At 44.5% G+C, this 11,439-nt stretch overlaps 1 protein-coding gene across 2 annotated transcripts in view; it reads left to right on the plus strand.

Moving 5' to 3' along the window:
• BAG1 (BAG cochaperone 1) overlaps positions 1 to 11,169 on the plus strand; it is a 38,327-nt gene extending 27,158 nt beyond the window's left edge. Inside the window, exons 8-10 of one of the 2 annotated variants that reach the window (XR_013999909.1) lie at positions 3,881 to 4,016; positions 4,360 to 4,523; positions 11,085 to 11,169. The gene's annotated coding sequence lies outside the window, so the exon portion shown is untranslated. Of the gene's footprint in view, positions 1 to 3,757; positions 4,017 to 4,359; positions 4,629 to 11,084 lie in introns of those variants that run through there. The other variant, XR_013999910.1, reaches the window with a different exon arrangement.
• The last annotated feature ends 270 nt before the right edge of the window (positions 11,170 to 11,439 follow it).

An 11,439-nucleotide genomic window follows, 5' to 3' on the forward strand; every position in this document is an offset into this window, starting at 1 on the left:
TTTATAAAAGAGGAAACTAGCCCTCAGAGACATTTAGGATTTACCCAAGGTCATACAGCTTGTAAGTTCTACAGCAGGCAAAGCTTATTTTTAGTGACATAAAGGAATCAGTGGTTGCTTCTAGGATAGCGTTTGGGAGGTTTTCCTGGAAAGGACAGGAGGGAACTTTCTGGGGTGATGGAAATGTTCTACATATTGTTTAGAGTGATCATTACACTTATGCATATAATTATCAAAATTCATCAAATTACGTATTTAAGATATGTACATTTCATAGTATGTAGATTATATCACCTTTAAAGAACTGAATAACACCTCAATTTTAAATTGCTACCACCAGGTGGCAGTGATGCCTAATGCCCAAGAGACTATAAAGTTTGTGCGATGACTAAGATTCCTGAGTGTTCTTGAAAGCTTGATGCATTGTTTTGTGGGCATGTATTTTTAATTTCAATCAATTGAATTATGCTGGCGATCTCTTTCTGTTCCTTACTCCACCCCCACCCGCACCCCCATTCAGCTTTGTGTTTTAAAGATCTATTTACATTACTATGTAGGTATCTAGTTCATTGCTCATTACTGTGATAGAATATTCCAGTGATGAGTGCCTCATTGGGTCCAGCTCTCCAACCATCACAAACAGCTATAGATAAAATACCTTCTTACTTGTCTCTTTATGGACCTTGTGAAAATCTCTCTAATTATATGGCCAGAATTGGGATCCTTCCCACCTCTACTCATATTTATTTATTTGAACTTTAAAAAACCCTTTTACTTAATAAATTTCCCCAAAATTTCTTGTGTGAAAACAGCTGAATCAAAGCAATATCTGAAACTTTTAAATTAAAGGAAATAATTGCCGAGAGTCCTTTATTTTGCACGTCTCTTTGCAAAATGTAGTGTTGTTTATGATGTGGTTTAAAATTGAAAAATAGTATTGTTGACAAAGATTTGGACTTCCAAATTGATAATCATGGATTTTATTCTACTGAATAAATTTCTCCCAATTCTTGTGGTAAGACAGTTAAGTTCAAGCAAAATCCTAAATTTTAAATTAAAGGTGATGTTTTAGGACAACTTTTAAGGCAGACTTTGCCAACAGTGGCACTAAGGACATTTTGGGTCAGATAATTCTTTGTTGTAGGGGGCTGTCCTATGCATTATTGGATGTTAAACAGCGTCCCTGGTATTACACACTAGATGCCAGTGGCATTCTTTCTCCCAAGTTGTGGCAACCAAAAATGTCTCCAGGTATGGTCAAATGTCCAATGAGGGGGGCAAAATTGCCTCCAGTTGAGAACCACTTTTTAAATAAGGTAGATGAACTCTGAGATTCACTTGGGGCCTTTTTCTAGGCTTTTTCTCTCTTTTTAAAAAGACATTTTAAAAATATATGTTTTTCTTGATTTCAGAGAGAGGCAGGGAGAGGGAGAGAGGGAGAAAAACATCAATCGGCTGTCTCCTCCATGCCCCCTACTGGGGATCGAGCCCAAGACCTGACCAGGAATCAAACCGGCGACCTCTCCATGAATGGACCGGTGCTCAAGCAACCTAGCCACACCAGCCAGGCCATAGACTCTCCCTTTATTTTTGTCAGTTTTTTTCAACCTTAATCTCAGCTACAGATTTGCATTTGTATTCCGGGTTTTTTTAACAACCCCAACCCCCTACCCCCTTGCTTTCTAGCTGGACTAAAGCTCTTCCTCCCTGGCGATCCTTAGCCGTGTAGTAGACTGAGCACCAAGCAGTCCTCCAGGCTCTCTTCTCTCTAGGTTTCCTGGCCTCCCTCTCTCAAGCACTATAGTGTGGCAGAGGAGGAATAGGGAGTCAGAATTCTCCCGTGTCCCCCTCCCTGAGAAATCCAAGAGATCTTGGAGAGCCCCACAGTGGCTGCTAAAATCTTAAAAGTCTGATGGTTTGGTCTAAAAGGGGAATAGAAGAGGGGATCTCTCTCTTCAGTTGGCACATCCTCTCCCCTCACCAGGTAGCTACTTTCCCCCTAAATCTCCTTTGTGGCTTCATTTTTAAATTTACAATTCTTGCATAAACACCCAGAGTGATGACTGTCCTATTCCTCAGCATACTAGCACTGTAAGATGCTTCTCTATGAGGACCTGTAACCCTCCCTGCCTAGGTGTCTGCCACGACTGAGTAGGCATAATGGTATGACTGGGAAGAAGGGAATGAGCAGGGTCCACGGGGGAAAGGGATATTTTCCTCTGGACTGGGCAAGTGGCCAGCCTCAGGTCCACAGAGCCCAGGATTCAGAGCTTTTAGTTTCTTCCTACTGATTCTCGACACTGGTACAGGGAGGGTTTGTGGCAGCCCGAGCCATCGGGAAGCAAAGACATTCAGGGTGAGCGCACCTAGAGGCTGAGCAGGTGGCCTAGGGTTTCATTCTCTTCCCCTGCCAGCAGGGTGTGCCCTGGGCACTGGTGGGGTGAGTTTTGCAGGCTATCGTGAGACTCCAGGCAGGCTGGCCATGGGGCGGGGGCCTTGGTGAGAACTTAGGGAAAGGCTCTCTCCACAGACTTGGCTATGATGTGTGAAGGGTGACTAGCCCAGATTGGGGGGAACTAAGGGGAAGGAAACCACAACATCAATAACCACAATGAAGGGTGGTAGAACATGCCACCCCAAAATCTACTGCTTTGGTATACAGTAATCCCCACTTCTCTGCAGTTTTGCCTTTCATGGTTTCAGTTACAGTGAACTGCTGTCTGAAAATATTAAATGGAGAATTTCAGAAGTAAACAATTCATAAATTTTAAATTATGTGCCATTCTGAATAGCGTGATGAAATCTCACTGTCCCACTCTGCCCCACCGGGTGCGACTCATCCCTTTAAGGTCCAGCGTATCCACACTGTACAGTGGATGCTCCCTGCCCATTAGTCACTTTGTAGCCACCTCGGTTATCAGGTCAACTGTCAAGGTATCACAGTGTTTGTGTTCAGTAACCCTTATTTTACTTAATAATGGCCCCAAAGCACAAGAGTAGTGATGCTGGCAGTTCATATATGCCAAAGAGAAGCCATAAAGTGCTTCCTTTAAGTGAAAAGGTGAGTACGGTATAATAAGGTATTTTGAGAGAGAGCACATTCACATAACTTTTATTACAGTGTATTGTTATAATTGTACTGCTTCATTATTAGGTGTTGTTACTCTCTTACTGTGCCTAATTTAGAGATTAAACTTTATCATAGTATGTATGTATAGGAAAAAACATAGTATATGTAGGGTTTGGTGCTATCCACAGTTTCAGGCATCCACTGGGAGTCTTGGAACATACCCCCACAGATAAGGGGGGGCTTCTGTATTGATTATTCTGAGCTGAAGGCACTTGAAATGTAGAGAGAGGCTTTCTCTGAACTGTCCTTTTTGTCTAAAGATTGATCCTCCAAAAGGAATTCATTTGTCATAGATCTCCTCCCCAGAGGTATCATCAACCAAGGAAGATTAACTCTTACCGCAGGAGAGAAGACTAGAAGTAGACATCACACACAGAAGATAAACTTTGTCGCAAACCATCATGTAGCCCATCTATTTTTCTAAGAGCCCATTCATCTTTCCTAAAAATCATTTTCTCTCTCTTGAGAGGCCTACATCCCTCTCCCCTTTCCTTATTAAAATAGTATTTAATCCTGAATTCTAAGCCACCTGAGGGAGTCACTCATTTATCTCCCATGTATACATGAGGTATATATGTTTAAAAACTTCTGCTTGTTTTTCTCATGTTAATCTGTCTTTTATTACAGGGATCTCAGCTAAGAACTCAAAAGCGTGGAGACAAAATTATTTTTCCTCTCCTACAAGAGCAAAACAAAACAAAGTACGGAAATAACAATGCCTTTCAGCTTATTTTTTGCCCCTGACCCCAGGAGATCGTATGTCTGATGCATCCCCCAGTTTGGGCCCTCCAGAAGGCCAGGACAGATGAGGCCAGGCCCCTGAGCATCCAGTGCCTGAATCCAGCAAGATGAAGGCTTCTTGTTATTCTACCTAAATACTTCAAAGGTAGGTTGGACAGGAATCAGGTAGACAGAGATGGGATAAGAGAGATGGCATTTCAAGTGGAGGTAAAGGCCCGAGCAAAGGCCAAAAGGCAGGACCATACTCACCTGGGTGGGAAGAGGGACATCAACTTACATGTCTCCAGCCAGTCCTGATTAAGCTGGCCCTATTGTGTTCTCCACTCTCCAAGGACACCATTCAGTGCAGGTCACTGGTGGTAGAGTTCCATATTTGTTCCCCAAGGACAGGGATAGTTCTGACTCAACTTGGTTCCTAATGTCTTACTACAGGTGTCTCAATCTAACCCTGACTGAAAGACTAAGAACTCCCCATATCTCCACATTAGGTGCTCAAGACAATTGGAATCACTGGAGCAAACCCACTCCTACAGGAAGCCCTAATCGGAAGGGTTCTTGCATTACCACCTCCCACTCGATTCAGAAGGAGTTGTTTGCTGAGCTTCCTGACACTAGCCAGGACAAGGCATATCCTTGGCTGGGACTTGCTAAGGTCAGTCTGGTTTGTTCCTGATAACGTGGTCAGAACATGACGTATGTGTTCTCTTAAAAATAAATAAATACAAATCTGGCTACAAAAATAATTCTTGCTTATTGTAGAAAAATTGGAAAGAAATATATATGAAAAAATAAATACGACCCTTAGTCTCGTCAACTAAAGACAACCTCTTTGTACATTTTGGTGAATTCCTCACAAGTTTTCTTTTTTTCTGTGCATATGTGTGTACGTATTTAACATAACTGAGATCAAAATAATAAGTTTCATGCCTTTTTTACTTGGCAGGTGAGGAATAGAGTGAAGAAATAAAAGGGAGTCGCTATTATCAAGCTGCTAAATTACTAAAATTAAGTAGGTTGAGGCATGAGAAAATGATTCTATTCTTGTTGTAACTAGCCTAGGAACTATATCTTCTGAACTCTCCAGTCCTGTGCCAATGCCTAGATATACATTAAAACTCCAGATAACCCTCTGATAACCCCCCGAAGAACTTAGAAAAGAATGGTCATGTATCCAGCCAACCTGACATTCATTATCTAGACCATCTGTTATCTAGAGGATTTCCATCTCAGACCAGTCCCGGGGCTAAGAATGCAGGACTGATTCTTCTCAAGAATGTACTTTTTACTATGAGAACTCTTAGTTTTTTGTTCATTTTTGGAACACTCTGGATATTGCTTAGTTGTGTTTCTTGTTTGCAAACCAAAGACCCTTGAAAAAATCTTTATCATTTATTTCTAGCCAAAGCCTCCAGACTCTTTTTGAGTTTGTGCAACAGAGGTACTTGGCCAGCCAATAAAAAGTAAAAAGAACTCTAAAGAATATAGGAATAGCAGCTATAAGGAGCAGCTGCTCCCACAGGGGCTGAGATAAAACATTCAAGACAGAGACTTCCAACCCCCACCCCCATGGCTGAGATCCAGACCTTGTTGGGGAGGGCATGGCTGTGGTTCACTCTATGGTAGAGAAATCCCTATGGTGCTGCAATGGCAGAATTTGCTGGAAATCCACCTGCTATGGTGTTTGGGGTGTGTTCACTGGAGTCACTCCTCTACAAAACCACCTGTAGGGAGTATGCCAGGGGAAGCTGTTGGCCTTTGGATGATGCTGGCCACCATGCATTGTAGGAGCTGGATGCTAAAGAAGCCATTTGTCCTGAAAGAACCTGAGGCAAAAGAAGGCACTTGCATTGCAGGAGCTGGATACTGGAAGTCCAAGCTGTTCCACACACTACAGGGCCTGCTGAACTGAGCATACCAGAATTAGGAAGGAAAATCTCTCCTACATTGTCTCTCCAGCGCCCTCTACTGAAAAGTTTAACATCTGTCAGCTAGTGAAGGAAAAATTTTTCAGATGGTCCACTACATTTTTTTTCTAATCCTCACCTGAGGACATTTTTTCCATTGCTTTTCAGAGAGAGGGGAAGGGGGAGAGAGAGAGAAACATTGATGTGAGAGAGACACATCAATTGGTTGCCTCCCAATTGGGACACGCAACTGAGGTTCGTGCCCTTGGCCAGAATCAAACCTGGAACCTTTCAGTCCTTAGGCCAATGCTCTAACCACTGAGCCAAAGTGGCTAGGGCTGGTCTGCTACATTTTTGCAGAGCAGACAACGAAGGTTCAATTTGGAGCTGAGAGGCAATAGTTTGATAACTAGCACAATGCCAAGTCAATATGCCCAGAGAAGGTGTGATGATTGGTCCAGCTGGTGCCACCCTGGATTGGTCAGTTACCTGTACTAAAAATGGCACTGCATTAATAAAAAGGGAAGCAGTGAGCATGGAACAGCAGGGACAAGAAAGCAAACTGGTCACCAAGCAGTCTGCTTTCCAGGGGAGAGAAACAACCACTTTAGTCACTAGAGAAAATTGTCTCTCCTATAGATCAGACACATTTCATCAAGCCTCACCACGGTTTTATTTATTTATTTATTTTTAAAAATATATCTTTATTGATTTCAGAGAGAGGAAAGGAGAGGGAGAGAGAGAGAGAAGCATCAATGATGAGAGAGTCACTGATCGGCCGCCTCCTGCACGCCCCCCACCGGAAATCAAGCCCACAACCCGGGCATGTGCCCTGACCAGGAATCGAACCCCGATCGCCTGGATCCTAGGTCGACTCTCAACTGCTGAGCCACGCCCAGCCGGGCAAGCCTCACCATGGTTTTAAAAAGTATTCCTCCAGCCCTGGCTGTGGTTAGAGCGTCAGCCTGTGAACTGAACAGTCCTGGGTTCAATTCCGGCCAAGGGCACATACCTCGGCTGCAGGCTCCATCCCCAGCCCTGGTCGGGGCACGTGAAGGAGGCAACCAATCGATGTATCTCTCGCACATCGATGTTTCTCTCTTTTTGTCTCTCCCCTTCTCCCCACTCTCTCTGAAAAGCAATGGAAAAAATATCCTCAGATGAGGATTAAAAAAAAAGTATTCCTCAAGACTACCATATGCTTTTATTTAAACATTTAGCTCACCAAACAACTTTCTTTTTTTAAAAAAAGTGTATTTTTATTAATTTTTAGAGAGAGAGGAAGGGAGAGGGAGAGAGAGATAGAAACACTGATTGGCTGCCTCCTGCATGCCCCCTACAGGGGATTGAGCCCAAAACCCAGGCACCTACCCTAACCAGGAATCAAATATAGTGACATCTTGGTGCATGGGTCAAGGCTCAAACACTGAGCCACACCAGCCAGACCCAAGCAACTCTCTGATTTTTCTTTCCATCTACCCCAATACCAGCTGGACAACAGGTGATTTTGAGAGTATGTTTATTAAAGCTGGGGACAGTGAAACAAAGGAAGGGCTTAGGAAAGAATAAGCAACAGGAGATAACCTAGGTGGTGCTCTTCTTTGGCTCTCTAGAAATGTTATAGAAAAGAAGTGAGCCATACTGTGTTGGGTGGGCTCACAGAGAAATAAAAGTCACACTGACAGATGTGAGCCAAGGCAGGGCTGCTGTTAGCTTACTGAAAAGTCAGAGAAAAGGGGCCCTTGGGGACAGGTTCAGGGGGTAAGCTCAGGATGAGCTGCTGCTGCAAGTCTTGCCAGGACTCTTAGAACTGGCAAGGTTGGTTGCAGGATGGTTGCAAGTCTTGCCAGGACTTTTACAACTTTGGAGAAAGATAGCAGATATATACACCTGAGAAAGGGAGAAGAAAGGTGTGGCCATGCTCCAGAGAGAGCCCGAGCTAGCTTTCTTTATCTTGAGGGGTTTTATCAGTTTTCTAAAGGCAAGAATTGTAGTGGAAGTCTCAGGGAAGGATCTCAATAAAATATTTATCAGCTTTCCAGGTGCTAGAAGAGGGGTTTATTAGTCATTGCATCTGGTCCTGATGTCAGCCATGACGTAGCTCCATCTGGTTTTGCTGCTTTTCTGGTGCTGGAGCTGAAATAACAACTAAGGCCTACATGTCATCTCTAGTTTGAGCAAAACTCTGTCTCCGTGGTCAGCAGAGTTCCTAAAATAATTGGATATGAGTCAGAACTTCATTTTCCTGAGGGCCCAATGCTTAAGGGAGTGGTCATGCAAGGGCTTATATGGGAGTCATATGAGGCTATTTTCCAGCCCCTTGTTCCTCCTCTAAGAGGGTATAAAACTGTATAACTAGCAATATGCCAAGGGAGGAAAGGTCAGGGGAGGGTCCAAACTGCAGAACCAGTGATATGCTAGGGGAAGAAAAGTCATCCTGGGGGTGAGGTCCTTGTTTTCCTAGTTTTTCCCATTGCCAGGCACCTGGGGCTTTCTGCTGTGGTGACCTTCTGTACCTGCCCATCGTCCTTGCTCTGCTCATGTTTATCTGTTTACCATACTATGACTGCTTTGCTTATATTGAATACTCAACACTTGATCCATGTCTGGTACACAGTAGACATTCATTGAATGAATTAATAACTAAGCACTGATCATACCCAGGAGTGATAATTTCTTGCACTAAACCAGTGATATTCAAAGTGTCATCCTTGGACCAGCAGCATCAAGAACACCTGGCAACTTGTTGAAAGTGAAAATTATTATTTTTTTTAAATTTTATTTTTGTTTAAAATATTACAGATGTCCCTTTTCCTCCCCAATGACCCATTCCACCCTGTCCCATCCCTCTCCCTACCATTGTCCATGTCCTTGGGTTGTGCATATATGCATATAAATTCTTTGGTTACTCTCTCCCCCTCCACCCACCCGCCCTCCTCCATCCCTCTGACATTCATCAGTCTGATGAATGTTATTGAATCTATTCTGTTCATCAGTTTATTAGGTTCTTTAGATTCCACATATAAGCGAGATCATGTGATGTTTGTCTTTCTCTGCCTGGCTTATTTCACTTAGCATAAGTTTCTCCAGGTCCTTCCATACTGTCCCAAATGGTATGAGATCCTTCCTCTTTACAGCTGCGTAGTATTCCATGGTGTAAATGTCCCACAGCTTTTTTATCCACTCATCTACTGATGGGCACTTGGTCTGTTTCCAGATGTTAGCTATTGTAAACTGTGCTGCTATGAACATAGGGGTGCATATATTCTTTCTGATTAGTGTTTCAGTATTCTTAGGATATATTCCTAGAAGTGGGATCAGAAAGTGAAAATTCTTGACTCCACCCCAGACCAGAATTAGAATCAGAATCAGACTTAGAATTAGAGTTAGAGTGGAGCCCAGCAATTCATGTTTAAACAAGCCTTCTGGGGGAATTCCGATGCACACTAAAGTTTGGGAACACTGTACTGAATAAATGACCATTTTAGTCTACCTCAAACACCTACAGATTTTAGCAGATAGACGAGAGAAATTATGCCTGAATTGGAGAATATTCAAGGGAAGGTGATATTTTCAAGGAAAACTGGAACTAGATGAGCCAGGGGAAGGCAATTCAAGCAGAAAACTGTATACCCAAAGGCCCATAGACCTGGACTAGCCTGGCCTTTGGAGGGGTCTGTAGGGAGTTCAGTGGGAGGGTACTGTGCATAGCAGGGAATGGCTTGAGATGAGAATGAAGAAGTAGGCAAGGGTCTTGAATGCCAAATTTTAAGCTGGGCCCTGGAGAGGGAGTAGCTCAGTTGTTTAGAGTGTCCTCCCGATGTGCCAAGGTTGTGGGTTCGACTGGTTGGGCACATGCCAAAGTCAACCTATGAGTGCACGAATAGATGGAACAACAAAATTCGAGTTTTTTTGGTTTTCTCTCTCTCCCTTCCTCTCTCTATAAAAATCAGTTTTTAAAAAAGAATTTCACGCTGGGAGGTGACTCGGCATCCCCTTTCCCTTCCCTACTGCTGTCCTGACTGGCCTGAGTCAGCTTCTGAGGGCTCGATTCCCGACCGCCTTCCTCCTTCCTCTTTCCCGCCCCCTCCCGCTCCTCTGGTCTCCTCCCTTCCCCTGAGAGCTCTGCGCCCAGTCTCCCAGGCCGGCCCCGCCCCCCGGCGGCCCCGCCCCGCCCCCGGCAGCCCAGCCCCGCCCCCCCGCAGCCCAGCCCCGCCTGTCTGCTCTGCAGCTTCGAGCCAAGTCTGGCCCAGCCTCCCGGCTTTGGGGGAAATCCCTGGATGCCGCGGTGCTCTGACGAAGCCGCGCCCTCGCACCTTGCAGGGGGGGCACCGCGGCTTCCAGGGCTCAAGAGAAAGTCTCTTCCTCCGAGATATCTTGTTCCGGGGGAGGGAACCGCGGAGTCGGAGCTATGGTCTCTCGGGACCCAAGCGTGCGTCACTCAGCGCCACCCACGCCGGGGGGAACTGGCTCCAGGCCGTGCCCCCTCCAATCGCACCAGTGACTTACAGCCGCACTGGTCTCCACGGTCTTCAACTAAATTGTGCCTGGAGGTGACAAAGGGTGATAGCAGCCTTGATAACAATAGTACTATTAATCAAGCATATAATGTGCTGGTACTATGAGTCACCTTAGAGTTCTCAACTTTATGTAACCAGTGCCCCTTATAATAAACGTTTTTCTTTTAAAAAATATATCTTTACTGATTTCAGAGAGAGGAAGGGAGAGGGAGAGAGAGAGAAACATCGGTGATGAGAGAATTGTCATTGATTGGCTGCCTCCTGCAAGCCCCTTGCTGTGATGTTGTAAGTAACAAAAACAATGAGTGACCTAGTGCAAGTTCTTCTCAAACTTTAATATGCACAAAGAAAAACTTGGGTGGTCTTATTAAAATGCAGATTCAGACTCAGAGGGTCTGGGATGGAGCCTAATATTCTCTATTTCTAACGAGCTCCTAGGTAAGGCTGCTAACCCTGGAACTTTGACTAGCAGGGACCTATGAAATCTTTCCAGGTGCTGGGGAAAGAAATGAGACAGGAGAAAGGACAGCTGATAGCAGAGAGGAAAGAATTTAGGAAAATGATAAACGAGAAGTTATTTAGAGACTCTTAATTCCAAGCAGGTTAGTAATTACCAAAGGCAGGAATGGTGCATACTTTATTTCACACTTATTTTACAGTTGAGAAAATAAGTGGAAGCTCAGAGAAGTTAAGGGATGTACTCAAAGTCACACAGTAGGTCAGTGGAAGGGATAGGATTGGGACCCAGGTTTTTCAGAAGCCAGAGTGCCTTTTTTTTTCTTTTTCTAGGCACCCTGCTAAAATTCCAGGTGAAGCTTACTCCTTTTGCTGAATTCTTCTGCCTCACCCAGGAAATTCTGGTCAGTGGAGGAGGGTAAGGCCACCCTAGAGAACCAGGGCCACCAGTATTTGAAACTGTTTGGCTCAGCTCTTATCTATCCTAAAGGCTTTCTATGGCTGCTAAGCTTTGTTTTGAAACACTGGGGCCTGAGAGTGGGGAAGTGGGAGGGTTCCTGATGGGATGTTTACAAGTTTTGTTGGACAATTTCCACTTTGTAAGCCCAGTCTCCTTCCTGGAGGTTGCCACATTCCAGAGCAGCAGGAGCATGTCCCAGGAAGTGGGAGCCACAGAGGTGAGAACAAA

The sequence above is a fragment of the Miniopterus schreibersii genome (assembly GCF_964146895.1).
Source record: "Miniopterus schreibersii genome assembly, chromosome: 11".
Taxonomy (NCBI): domain Eukaryota; kingdom Metazoa; phylum Chordata; class Mammalia; order Chiroptera; family Miniopteridae; genus Miniopterus; species Miniopterus schreibersii.